At 38.4% G+C, this 5,801-nt stretch overlaps 1 non-coding gene across 1 annotated transcript; it reads right to left on the minus strand.

Moving 5' to 3' along the window:
- Window positions 1-967: 967 nt before the first annotated feature.
- TRNAC-GCA (transfer RNA cysteine (anticodon GCA)) lies at window positions 968-1,040 on the minus strand. The gene has a single exon. It is a non-coding gene; the product is annotated as a tRNA-Cys (tRNA).
- Between the last annotated feature and the right edge of the window lie 4,761 nt (window positions 1,041-5,801).

Raw genomic sequence — 5,801 nt, forward strand, 5'->3', positions numbered from 1 at the left:
GGAAGCCCTCTGTCTCTGCATTTGCTCAAGTTAGAGGCTCTTGACTGTGGATCCAGTCTAAGTACAAATTAGCAACAACATTTTTTCACAAATCAATCTTGCCTCTCAAAACTGACCACACATAAATAGCACCGATAGGGAATGCCTAGAAACACAGGCTTTTTTCTCAGAAAAATTAAGCATTTGTTTCCATCTGAATGAAATATGATACCCGGCTTACATGATTATTTTTTATGGCGGGGTACCTTTGTGTTTACGAAATGTTCAGGAAGCACAGATCCTCTGCATAGGAAATAAAAGTATCCATAAGGCTGAATAAATTTTCCTTATCTCATCTCGCTATGACCTTCAGAACTTGCTTATTCAATTTAAAAATTACTGGTGCTGATATACAAATTGTGGGCTGCTTCCTTCTGATTCAGCCTCAGCAGTACAACTTTGAATGGGAGAGAATCTAGGGTTTCTGGCCCATTCTGGAACAACATCAGGTCGTCAAAAGTTTAGGGAATATCTATGAAGACAGGGATGAACAACACATTCTACTTATTCCCACTGCATTCCACTGGAGTTAAACTTATATATATTTTTTGCCAGATAATATCATCTAATGGTGGTCTAAGTTGAGACAACCTGATTTATTTTAACTAACTGAATTAAATGAACTCAAACCAACAGTTTAATCAGTTTAACTAAAGCTACACATCAACTCTCACATTTCCCCCAAGCAAATATGAAAGAGTCATCTCGTTATCTACTTGTGGATGGAAAACAAGACAATGACAAAAAGGAAAAAAAATGAACTATGAACAGTCATTAGAGACCTCTTCATCAGTTCACGTGCTGTTCTGGGTTTAGTTGCTCAGTCATGTCAGACTCTTTGCGACCCCATGGACTGTAGACCACCAGGCTCCTCCATGGGATTTCCCAGGCAAGAATACAGGGTTGCCGTTTCGCACTCCAGGAGATCTTCCCTACCCAGGAATTGAACCTGGGTCTTCCTGCATTGCAGGCAGATTCTTTACCAACTGAGATACAAAGGAATCCAACAATTCATAATTTGCACTAATTATTGATTTATTTTGCTCTTAACATTGGATTATTTTCTTTTCTCTCATCTTTCTAGGTAATATACGATTTGTACATATAAATGGTTGTAATGAAATGCTTTAATGGTAATTATTTACGTTAACATTTAATATGTTAATAATTAAAATCATGCTTGGCTTCCCCGGTGGCTCAGCAGTAAAGGAATCCACCTGCAATACAGGCGATGCCCAGGAGACCTGGGTTCAATTGTTGGATTGGGAAAATCCCCTAGAGAAGGACATGGCAACCCACTCTAGTATTCTTGCCTGGAAAGTCCCATGGACAGAAGAGTTTGGCGGGCTACAATCCATGGGGTTGCAAAACAGTCAGACACAGCTTAGTGACTAAACAACAATAACACAAATCATGCTTAGTAATTCAGAAGTTTAGGTTTTACGGGTTATTTCAGCTGGGTTCTAGATGTTACTTAAGTGGATTTCCTTGAAGAAATCACAGAATAGCTAAAATATTGAGATTCTTGGTTTACAGCTGAAGTTAACACAGTATCATAACATCAACTACCTTTTAGAGATCCAATACTTGGATTGAGCAGTCCTTATTAATATAAAATAAGAAAACCTGTAAATTTATTTGCAGTTTGATAGAAAAATAGTTCTTGGGACCATGGAGAAGGAAATGGCAACCAACTCCAGTATTTTTGTCTGGAAAATCCAATGGATGGAGGAGCCTGGTGAGCTACAGTCCATGGGGTCACAAACAGACACGACTGAAAGATGATTTTTTTTTTTTTTATGAAAGAGAGAAGGCTATGCGGGTCTAAGATTTCCCCAGGGGAACTAAGATTTGTTTAATTAAATAACCTGGGATGAAGGGAGTATATATACCAACAAAATTGAAAGTTATTTATGGTAGGTAAATTATAATATGTAAATAATTATATAACCCTTAACTAATTAAGAAAATTGTAATTAATAAAGCAAGTGAGCAAGGAAGCAATGTCCTAATGTCTCATAAATGAATATTAATTATCCCACAAGATGATATAATCCACCAACCATCCTTGATTCTGTTGAATATCTCGGTCACCCCCAAGGTCAAAGCAGTTTGAAGATACATTCTGCACCTAAAGATGCTAGAGTAATATTTAGATTAAAAGTTGGAAGCAGAAATTCCACTTGTTGGAGTCAATCTTAGAGAAACCCTTGCACCTACACACTTAAAGTAACGCACAAGGAGGTTCACTGCAGCAGTATAACCTGTAATATTTGAAAGTTTACTATTTTAAAATTCCTACTAGCAGGTCTAATGCATGAACAAATTATAGTGTGTCCTCATAATGGAATACAACCAATAGTTAAACTGAATAAACGGGCTATATTATGAATCTTGAAAAAACATTATTAAGTGACTAAAACATGTTGCAGGCTAAAACTTTATAGTGTGATAGGACTTGGATAATTTATTGTAAAAATTGTTTAAGATGAGAAAAACTATACTGTATGTTATATTTCTCATACATGTATATTCATATACATTTCACATACACATGATTTTCGTATCTGTGAAGTCACCTTTCCATCTATATACAGTAAATTCAGGAAAGTAGTTGCCTCCAGGAGGGAAGGAGACTAGCTTCAGGGAATGATATGAAAGGGACTTCAACTATATGTGTAAAGTTTTATTCTTAAATAACAAATACATGAATCATCTGTTAAACTTTTAATATCTAAGTGGCAAGTATCATTGTACTTCACATGTTCTTCAAGTATTTCATAATTTAAAAAAGAAGGGGACTTCTCTGGTGGTCCAGTGGTTAAGAATCCACCTTGCAACGTAGGGGACACAGATTCAATCTCTGGTTGTGTAACTAAGATCCCCACATGCCACGAGGCAACTGAATCTCTATGTACCACAACTACTACAGCCCACACGCCAGACCTAGAGAGTGCTTGCACCGCGACAAGAGATCCCACATGCTGCAACTCGACTAAGACCCGATGCAGAGAAAGAAAGAAAGAAAGGATTTTTTTTTTTAAAGGATTAAGCCATAGGTATAGGCTCTTTTAGACTCACCGCAGTTGTTCCACCTTTAAAGGATAAGGAAACAGACAGATTTGTTTCGAGGAGGATGTTATTTGCCTAGCCAAAGCCAAGAGACAATCCAACTGCTTCTTTTGGACAGAAGAAACAAGATGTTTTACTATTGCTCCGAGACAAGTTTGCAGTCTGGAAGGACTCCTAGCTAATAGTTAATACTCCTCTAGGAGTATTACTTTGGGGAATTCAAGTAATGCACTGTTGTTTGTAAATAAGCTGGAGTCTGACCTTTCATCCAAGTTTATATGTGTTTGGGAGAGCCTGGCCCCATTTCCCTGGCCCTGTCTCTCCCAGCTTTTCCCAGCTGGCCCTTCAGCTCTCTCCATCAGCAAATGGAGCACCGCTGACTTCAATCAGGAAATGCCTAACCAGCTTCTCTCCCTGCCTTACTGCCTCTGTCTGGTCAGGCTTGGTAAGGAGCCCATATTCCTGACAGATTAACATATGAAAGGCATCTGTGTGGGTCCCTAGAGATTCTGTCTACACCTGACTGGCCCCTGGGCCCATCTGGAAGCTGGCTCCAAGCCCCAAACCTTCAAGTCCTCTCTTGCTACCAAGTATTCAGCTGCTTCTTTTCATGAGCTCCCAGGGTTCTATTGCATTTGGGAAAAATACATTTCTCCTGCATTTGGCTTGGCCATCACTTCCCCAGCCAAGGCCAGATCTCCTGGTGTTAGATATTCTCCTCACAGCCTAGACTTCTCCTTTGAGGTCTCATCACAGCTTCAGTTAAGTAATTAATTTCACAATTAAGTTAATGTTTGCTTCCTTGTCTCCAGTGTAGGCTCCCATCAGGGCCTAGATTACATTCCCAACGTGAGGAGCAGCACCAGTCATAGAACATATATACTGATTAATGAATGACTGAGTAAAAGCAAACTTCCTCTATACAAAGAAAATATATGTATATTTTAAGAATAGAAGTGGAATGTCCTCAAATTTTAGTTTTTACAAGTTGTCCCTTTTAAATTTTTTCAAAAAATTTCAGAAAATAGATTATAATGAACTCTTTCTGCAAACACTTCTCCGTGAGTATAGTGATCGATATTTTGCCATATTTCATGCTTTTCTAAATCTATCCTTTTCTTTGCTGAAATATTTAAAGCAAATCCTAGATGTCATGACATTTCAACCCTAAATCCTTCCATACAGAGTACTCAATACAGCTCCACACAAAAAGCTAATTGCACATAACAAAATTGACAACAATCCCTACAACATTCAGTAGGTTTTCAGTTTTTCTGATTGCCTTCCTACAATTGTAAAAAAAAATTCTTTCCACAGTTACTGAGATTCAGGATTTCCTTTTTTTTAACCATTAAAAAAATTAAGTATAGTTAATTGACAATATTGTGTTAGTTTCTGGTGTACAGCAAAGTGATTCAGTTATTCAATTATTGTATATATATATATATTCTTTCTCAGATTTTTTTCCATTATAAGCCATTACATTGAATATAGTTCCCTGTGCTATACAGTAGGCCCTTGTTTTTTATCTATTTAATACATAGTAGTGTGCATATGTTAATCCCAAATTCCTAATTTATCTCCCTCTCCTCACCCCCCTACTATATCCTTTGCTAACTATGAATTTGTTTTCTATATCTGTATATCTATTTCTGTTCTTGTAAATAAGTTCATTTATATCATTTTTTGAGTTTCACATATAAGTGATATCATACGATATTTGTCTTTCTCTGACTTATTTCACTTAGTATGATAATCTCCAGGTCCATCCATGTTGCTGCAAACAGGATTATTTCATTCTTTTTTACAGGACTGATTTTCTTTTTTTTTTTATTTTTGAGGCAAGGAATATGACTTTATTTGGAAACTCAGCTGACTGAGAAGGTGGCAGAGTAATGACTCAAAATAACCATTTTATTGGGGTCTGGATGCCAGGTTCTTTTATAGAACAGAAATGGGGGGAGGTGAGGAAACAAAGTAAAGAAACCATTAATCTTACAAATATCTCCTATAATGGCAATCCTAGGAGACTGTGTTTATTTCTTCCATCCTGCCACCCACAGGTGGACAGGGGCCTGAACAAAGGCATTTTGGTTTAACATTCAGGCAGAGAGGTAGGGTTTCCTGAGGCAGGCTACTTTGTATGGGCAGTGTCCTTTCAGTGAACAAAAGCAACAGGAAGCAAAGGTTAAAGAAAAGGATCCAAATGAAGCTGTAATTGGCTCTTCCCCATAACACAGCTTCTGGTGGCATGCTGGCCATCTGTGGTGTCCCTGGGCTTATGGACACTGCATAACACTGATCTCTGCCTTCGTCTTCACACGATGTCCTCCCTGTGTGTGTGGCTGTGTCCAAACTCCACCCTCTTCCTTTTTTAAAAAAAATAAAGACACCAGTCATGTTGGATCAGGGGCCACTCTATCCAGTACGACCTCATCTTAACTAAGTTCCATTTTCAACAGCACTGTTTCCAAACAAGGTCATATTCTGAGGTTCTAGAAGATAGGACTTTAACAAATGAATTTTATGCAGGCTAAGTCGCCTCAGTCCTTTCTAACTCTCTGCGACCCCCTGGACTGCAGCCCGCTTCCCTGTCCATGGGATCCTCCACGCGAAAACACCAGAGTGGGTTGCCATGCCCCTCCCAGGGGATCCTCCTGAGCCAGGGATGGAAACCAGGCTGCTATGTC

The sequence above is a fragment of the Bos taurus genome, chromosome 10 (assembly GCF_002263795.3).
Source record: "Bos taurus isolate L1 Dominette 01449 registration number 42190680 breed Hereford chromosome 10, ARS-UCD2.0, whole genome shotgun sequence".
NCBI lineage: Eukaryota > Metazoa > Chordata > Mammalia > Artiodactyla > Bovidae > Bos > Bos taurus.